The 8,494-nt window shown below is 42.3% G+C and overlaps 1 long non-coding RNA gene across 1 annotated transcript; it reads right to left on the bottom strand.

Annotated features, from left to right (window-relative positions):
* Positions 1–2,828: 2,828 nt before the first annotated feature.
* On the bottom strand, positions 2,829–8,187 carry LOC112543951 (uncharacterized). The gene is made up of 4 exons (XR_003087246.2): positions 8,064–8,187; positions 7,761–7,920; positions 7,148–7,358; positions 2,829–5,035 (listed from the first exon to the last, which is right to left on the bottom strand). It is a non-coding gene; the product is annotated as an uncharacterized LOC112543951 (long non-coding RNA).
* Positions 8,188–8,494: the final 307 nt, after the last annotated feature.

The following is an 8,494-nucleotide window of genomic DNA, read 5'->3' on the forward strand; positions in this document are numbered from 1 at the left end:
ACCTGATTGTTTTGTGCTGGAGCATGACAATTACTCGGTAAAAATTATCTTTCCCGATAATTACATGTCTAGTGGTATACTTCCAGAACTCAGTTTATTTTTTCAGAATTTTCCTTCCTGAGTTTTAAACATCTACAGACAGTAAAAGCCAAACATTTCTCAAAGCTGTAAAACTCGATCTAGAGCTCTGAACACAGACAACAGTTTTAAAATGAGCAAAATTATAGCTGAATTTTTACACTACCTCCAGTAGTGAAGGCATCTATTCCTTATAAAATTAAATTAAATAGCTCTGGTATCTCTTTCAAGGCAGTTCATATTAGTGATTCAAATACTAAGACTCCAACCTCTCAAATGTCCTGTATTTTGAAGGATGTCATTCAATTTTAGTTCCCAGGTTCTCTACATGGCACACAGTTTGCATCCTCTTCAATTTTAATGTTGAAAATTATTTTTCTTAGAATAATGGAAGTAAGATTACATAAAGAGCTATTAACACTAGGTCAGTGGTGCACAACCTGTGGGTCATGACCCCCTGTCTTCCTGGGGGTTGCAGCACCAGGCCAGCCACCATTTTGTTTTCCTGGCTCGGAGCCCGACATACGCACCGTGGGGGTGGAAGGTGTGTCAGGGGAGTAGACCGGCGCTTTAAATTAAAGGGGCCGTGACAAAATGTTCCCAGCTCTTCCCCCCCCCCCAACCAAAATTTTCCCAGCGAATTAAAAAAGATTGAGCACCACTGCGCTAGGTGAATGAATCCCTGAGTTGTAAGATCCCCCAGATGTACATTTTTGTGTGTGTCTAATTTTAAATTCTTTGTCACACACGGCATTCGAGCTGGGAAGTTGAGAGGCATGTTGATGTGATAGCCATGATCTAGGGTGACATACCATGGCTTGAACTGAGAGCATTCAAAGCTAATTGCATGAGTCTTCAGCACTCGAGATCAAATGCAGGCTACCAAGGCAAGATTAGAGGATTCTAATCTTCTGGGCAATCAGGCACAGTGAGGGACGCGTAACATGCACTGAATAGTGAATTATGTAATTTTTTGGGACAGAGGAAGTCCATCTTGAGGATCTGAGTCCCACAGCAGAAATCCCAAAAGAGCATCTATGTGATGACCATCACATTGGTCAATACTAGGGATATAATAGTGTAGTCGAGTAACTGCTTAACCAATAAGCAAAAGCATATAGGTTAATGCTATAGACTACACGCATTCCACCCCTGCCCCAGTAAATTTTTAGCAGGCTGGCCAGCAGCCCCACTTAATCCTCGATCATGCCAGGTCCGGGACCTATCCCCGCTGTAGCTCTGCATTTAAACTGTATTAGGAGCCAGGCGGGCAGGCAGCCCAGCTCAGTTTCGGCTCACACTGGGTCTGGGAACTCAGCCCTACCTCTGGACAGGCAGCCGGTCTGCGAGGGGAGCTGGTTTTTAAACCAGCTCCCCTCTGGGACCAGCTCCCGGCTGGCACCCCTCACTGCTGCTTCTGATACAGTGATAGCAGTGTGGAGTGGCAGGGGACTCCTTCGGCGTGGGGCTGGAGCACACTGGCTGCCAGCCCCACTCCTGGGGAGTGCAGAATAGTCGAGTAACCAATAAGAATTCATAAGAATTAACCGATATTTAACATCCCTAGTCAATACCAGGGACTGAAGCAGGGATCTCTAGAGCTATTTTCTTAAATCCCTGCAGCTGGAACTATACAACTAGGCTCTCAAGCTAAGAGCTGTAATAGACCCATATCTTCTGTTGATTGGGCACAGAAAAGGGACACACAATACACACTGACCAGTTACACTGTGACTTTGGTTCAGTCAGTCATATTTATGCTATTTTATCTTAATAACCAACACCAGTAGTTAGAAGTACAGAAACACACAAATACATTAACAAAGAAAAACGATCACAATAAAGCGACACTGTTTTACTTTTTTCCCCCTACTCCTTAATACTCTGTTGGAACATTGGAAAAGAATCCCACTTACGTGGTTGTAATTTTTCTCTTGACAAACAGAAGTGGACCAGATCATCTATGTTCAATGGACTTTTATAATGGACAGTTTAAACCAGATGAGAATCTGGCCATAATTAGATTTTTTTCATATGCATTTGTAATGCTGTTGATGTTAACATGATTTTTTTTGTTTGCTCATCAGAAGTTAGGCCAGCAGAACATGCACATCTACATCATACATTAATATTAACTATTACAAAAGTTTCTCTCTAGATTGTAGTGATTGGTTAGAAATCATAGAGCACATTAGAGCAGATTATCCTGCTTTTAAAAATCAAATATGGGGTCTATTCCATTTGAATGTGCCTCTAGCTCAGAGTCTCTTAAATGTCAGAAGACTTATCAAGTTAAAAAAAAAAAAAAGAAAGGCGAAAAAAGAGAGGGCAGACATCAGCTGTACAATCATAGCTAAAATAAACCACAGTTAATCAAAGTGTTTCAGAGACATCTGCAGGATCCCTTCCTGGGAGGCCTCAGCAGTATTCTTCAATTATAAAGAATCTCATAACTGGAGGTGTTCAGCACGCTGCTGGGTATGATTTATCCGGTTCTAATTTATTAGAATGTGTCTCCATATCACTTTTCTTATTTTAACAAAGAGGTCTTTAAACAAATAGAACTAAATGTAGATTTAATTTATTTCCTCCAGTAAAGAATCCTTGAGAAAAATCAATTCTCATTTACAAGGATATCCTGGCAGGTTGGAAGTCCCATTATTACACTATCGTACCTTTTACATCCAGGTTTATGTGACATATGGCATCATTTTTTCCTCTACAATTTCTGAAAACTATGTTTAAACAGCATTAAAGGTCTAACAAACTGACAAAAGTCAGGAAAATCAAAGTTAGTGCTGACAGCCTAACTCATTCTATTGTAGATGGAAAAAAGCAAAGCTAGTGGGTAAAGAGCAAAGTGTTACCAATAATCCAGAATTCCTTTGCTTTTGTCAATTCACATCAAACTCTATATGTTATTGAAACAATGAATTAAACTCTTTCCTTTTAACTCTCAGAGTATTCAGTATCTGGGAAGTTAGGTCCAGTCTTGCATTCATCACCCAGATAAAAATCTCAAGAGAATTTAACAGGAGTTTTACCTACACGGGGACTATTCAGAAAAGCATCATTGTTTAAGAATATAGTTAAGCATATGCTTATGTCTCATTGAAGTTAGCAAAAATTTAAACATTTGTTTAAAGTTAAGCACATTTTCCTAAATCACAATCTAAGAGCTAGAGAATGGGGGCAGTGGGAGTGTCGTTAGAAACTCACTACTACAATTGGTACCATCAACCATGGAACCAAAGCGGTAGGTTTCTGTATTTCTGCAGCTATGTGATCAGCTAAGTATATTTTGTACCTTCCATTTCCCCACCTGCATTTTGTTCACTAATTCATTGCCACTGGCACTATTTCTGACTTTCTAAGCCTCTGAGCAACTTCCATTTCATTTAACCAAAAGAACATTTCACAAAAGGTATTTTTTCTCTCCTCCCCTATGTTTAATATCCTAACCCAAAATTACACTGATCTAAGATACAGGACAGGTAATATTTAGTGTTGGGCCAATGATAGATTTAAAATCTGCTGTCTTGTGATCTACGAAGGCTAGACATTTGTGCTGCATTTCAGTAGGGAGATAGGAATCTCCACTTTCCACTGCCAACATTTTTTTTAAAAGGGTGTTTAAGGGGGTTTAATTTTATTCTAGTTTTTCTATCTATCTTTCTCAGGCCTGGTAGATGGTAACTAAGGCAACTTGGCTGTGCAGGTGTAGGGATATAAAAATAGTGCCAGTATATGCAAGTGCAACTTTAGGAAGAATTTAAAATAAACTCTACAGTAAAACGAGGCATTGTAACACATTGCAACTCACCGCTGTGGTGCCTCCTGCTGGCCACTCTGGGTCAGTTCAGTCCAGCCCTGGAGTGCCCCCTTCCAGCTAGTATCTCCTCTTCTGTTACCTGTTCGTCTGTTCTCTACCACCTTGCATCAGGACCAGTATTCCTCCCAGGTTGTGGCATCCTTCCCTCCAGGTACTGTCCTGCTGCAGTTGCCCCACACTGTGGGGTCCTCCCCCTCAGGAAACCCCCAAGCTCCTACACCCACATCGTCCCAATGACCAGTCATATCTAGCCCCTGCCTCAGGGGAAACCTGTAATCTGAAATGGCCACTCATCATAGGTAAGGAGGTGCAGGGCTTGCTGCCTTCTCTTGCCCTGGCTGCTTTTCTATAGAACCTAATACCTCCCTAGATCCTCAGGATTTATTCAGGCCTGAGTTCTCCTGATTCAACCTTCCTTCTCCCAGCACTGCTCTGTCCTACCTAGCAAACAGCTAGGTCCCTCTCCCTCCAGAGCTGGAACAAAAGTGTTGTCCTCTCCTCCAGGAGCCTCTTCTTATAAGAACCTAACTGGGCTCTGATTGGCTGTCACTAGCCCACCTCTGATAGGCTCCTGGGACAGCCCTCACCTGGGCTGGTTTTATTCCTTCCCACTCCCCCGGAGTGAGAGTGGTCACCCCCCTACAAGCATAAATAGAATACATGCTGATAAGTGATGGTATACAAGATTGGTTAGCACTTATCTGGGATGACCTGCTTGTATTCAGGCGAGGAATCCCACACTTATGGTCCAGGCAGTGTCACTATAGTTGATCTCTTGACACACCTTTGTTACTGTAACTATGCTTCTGGCCTTTTACCTTGCACCACCAAGGTACCAAAAATTATGCCCTATAGATTAGAAAGAGAGGCAGGAAAGACAGTCTAAAACACTAAGTACATTCAGGGTCCAGTGCTGTACCTGCCTTCTTGTCCACTTTTTTTTGTAACTCTTGGACCAGGTTTAGTGAGTGTAATGGCCAGTGTCAGCCGGGGGGCACTCCAGAGCAGCAGTCAAGTGTGTGAGGTAGTTGGAGAGCCAACAGGTCAATCCATATCAGAGGCAGTCTGTGAGTGATGATCAGAGTTCTCACAAGGGTCTGTAGCCGGAAGAGCCAATCCAAAAAGCTGGTTCAGCAGTAAGGGAGATAAGGTTACATGAGCTGATAAGACAGGGCAGGTTACGCAACAGGACAAGGATACCCACCCTCATACTCTTTGATAGCTCTCTGAAGCCGCCCCAGCTATCGGCAGCAAGCAATGAGCTGTTGCTTGGACAGCTTCCTCTTCCTGTTGAGCCCTTTATAAAGTGCGGGTATCCAATGAGAGGCTGCCCGTCTATCCAATCAGAGGTCTGGGGCGTGGCTGCTGTGGGTCTGTAGCCTTTAGCACTGGGGGCAGCAGTGCAGGGACAGCAGCTCAGGAGACCTGCTTTTCTCCCCAAAGGGTGGCTGTGGTGCAGGATTGCCTATCCTGCATGTGGTGGAAAAGTGGGCAGCCTGACATTTGGAGAGTGGGCTACAATGCATTGCCTCCTTTGATACAGAAACCATTCTCTGGTTACAGGACTTGGATATTGCACTTTGATGCCTGCATTTGGAAAGAGAGAGAGACTTGAGTAACTCTTATTCAGCTCCCTTGCTTGTAAGAAAGGCAGCCAGGATCACTAACTCATGTCAGGCTTTCAGGATTTATTTGACCCTCAGCGCTGCCTGCAACCTCAATGGACTGGATGTAGCCATGCAGGGGCAGATGACCATTTTGCGGGGCCCAGGGCAGCACAATTTCGCGGGGCCCCTATATCTGTCCCTGAAGCCATGTTTCAGCCCTAAGGGCAGAGCATATGCAGTGTGACAAACGCAGGTGAATCTCTGCCTCCCATGTATATGCCCTGGATGGGCTCCAAGAAGCTGGGGAGAATTGGGGGAGAAAAGCCATTGAATGCAAGGGTCTCAGAATAACTGTTGGACAGATTTTACTGGAAAGCCCCACTCCAAGCCCCCAGGGTCCATCCCATTGACTTGCAAACAAAGGCCCTTTCTCCAGTCTTTGGGCAAATTAGAGAGTACAAATGTTAATAAAGCCATTCAAAACAACTCAGCTACATTTCTCAATCATGGTAAATTTCATTTCAGACCTATAGCAACTGTTGCCAAGAAAATATATTTGCATCTTCAGTCAACAGGCTGCAACCTTCCAATTGCAACAAAAATAAGGATCCAAATCTGCAATCCCTTATACGACTAGTTTTCTTCAGTAGGGCTGTTTGCATACTTTTTCAGGGTTGGGCTTAGCTTGACATAGGGCTACTTTTCCCTTGTTTTTATCTCCCTACTTTCCCCTTGTTTTAAATCTAAATTTGCATTATCTATTTTCACTGGCTTTTAAATGATTTTAAATAATTATTAGCTCTGCTGCCTCAGATGGTTTTTCATTTTAATGCTATTGTAAAGCAGTGATCTTGGTATGATAAAGCTCTAGAAAAGCTTGTTATTTTGGTTAGCAAATAAACCCAAGCATGGCGTGATTTTATTTAATTCTTCTGCTTCATATAATGCTCTGTTGAGAAAACCACTGCAGATGAGAAAAAATAGCTCTGTGAGGCATACTATTAAATATAAAAAATACCTGTGTATGTAATAAATAACAAGCAGCTGTGAATTAGGGGCTATAATTCCATCAAGATGTTCTGATGACATCATAAACCATGGGAGAGAAGTTCAAGCAGATTGTGTAATCAGCAGAACTCAGAGCAGGAATTATGGCCCAGTAATTTACAATTGGTCTGCTTTTTATTTTACATAATACACTGATATGAGTCCCTGGGGGGGCCTTGCCTCCTCCGGAGTCCTGGATTATGAAAATTCTCCCCACCCTCATACTCTTTGATAGCTCCCCAAAGCCTCCCCCAGTATAGACTGTTTCTACCTGCTTTCTACCAAACTCTCCAATTATTATTGCTACCATCCCAACACCCCCATTAAAAAATGCCAGCAGCTCTACAGCTGCCTACCCCCAGAAACATTCACTTTCTAAGGCTGCTTCTTCTCAACAGTACCCTACCTGGGCTACATTCTGCTGTCATTACACCAGTGAAGGCTTGAGGAATACCACTCAAGTCAATGGAACTACTCCAGCTATACATCTGTGTAACTAAAAAAGCAGACTCTGGCTCATTGCCTCCAAACCAATCTACCCCAGGCCTATGGTAGTTACCATTTTAGTGCCATTTTGACCCACCTCCTTTTCAATACAATCTTTCCTCTCCAGCATCAAATCCTTGACAGGCCTCAGACTGCTTGACTTTGACTGCTCATGGCTCTTCTTCAAACACTGCTGGAGAGTTCTTATAGGTGTGATTTTGTAATTAATGGAGTGCAACATCACACTGATGAATGTTGATTTGAGCATGTGCTATCACACTCTCGATTATGAGGGCTTTTTCCAGGACCTGTAACATGCACAGCAATGCAATCAAATCATAGTCCATCCATACACTAAATCCTACTTCACTCCTAGTTCCCAAAAACCTATTTTAGAGAACAATTAAGGTTGCAACCAATAGACAGAAAATTATGAGGACAAGGATGTCCATGAAACCTTAGCTTAGGTACTCAAGTCCCAGTGAAGCTTAGTGGGAACTAGGTGTAGAATTTCCTTAGGATTTGTTTACACGGTGACGCTCAGGAAAATTAATCCAAATTAATTAAAGGGGTGACTTTAATGTAGATTTGTTAAATTGCATTAAATCCTTGTATGGGCACACTCAATCAGAATTGAAGATGATTTAATTTGGGGTTATCTTAATTTATTTTAATTAACAACTAAAATGAATTAAAAATCCAATTCTTACCTGTGACTATTCATTCTAGGCTCTTCTATGGCAGACATTTTTCAAAGAGGGGCACTTCCCATTTCATGACAACTGGAGACAGACCAGATCTTTCTTTTTCGCCCGAGTTTAGGACTGGCCCTCAGCAAGAGCTCTTCAGATCAATAGCTTCCAATATTATCTATAAATGTACAATGGTACTATTCAATTCCAATCACTTGCAACAGAGCCTTGACATGAAATTTAGGGATTCCTCAGGAGAATACCCTCTTTCCATTCAAGCTACTTAACCAGCAAACAGTAGAAGAAAGAAAAAAAACAAACCTGTACATAATGCAGTCCTCTGAGTGAGGGTCAGAGTGGTTGACATGGCAGTATCCTGGAATTAAAATTCACAGGTAAGTCAGAATCTTCCTTTTCTCAGTTCTCTCCAGGTGACAAAATTTTCTTCACACTGGGATATAGAAAATAGTCTCATTCCTAGAGAGAGAGGATAATTCAGTTTACCCAAGTAGAAATGAAAGAGACACCCAATGGTTACTGGAGAACCTGTTCTGTAATACCTTTCTACCTAATGCTGCATCAGCAGGTTTGAGATTGTCAGTTTTATAGGGTTTGAGAATGTATGGAGGAAAGGCTCAGTAGCAGCCTTACAGACCTCCTCATAACATGCATGTGTTGTTGCTGCTAACAAAACCACTGGTCTTTTCATGTAGCATAAAGTGCTGCACCTAAGGTTTTGAATGCCTCTGCTA

This window comes from Pelodiscus sinensis, chromosome 16 (assembly GCF_049634645.1).
Source record: "Pelodiscus sinensis isolate JC-2024 chromosome 16, ASM4963464v1, whole genome shotgun sequence".
NCBI classification, from domain to species: Eukaryota; Metazoa; Chordata; order Testudines; family Trionychidae; genus Pelodiscus; species Pelodiscus sinensis.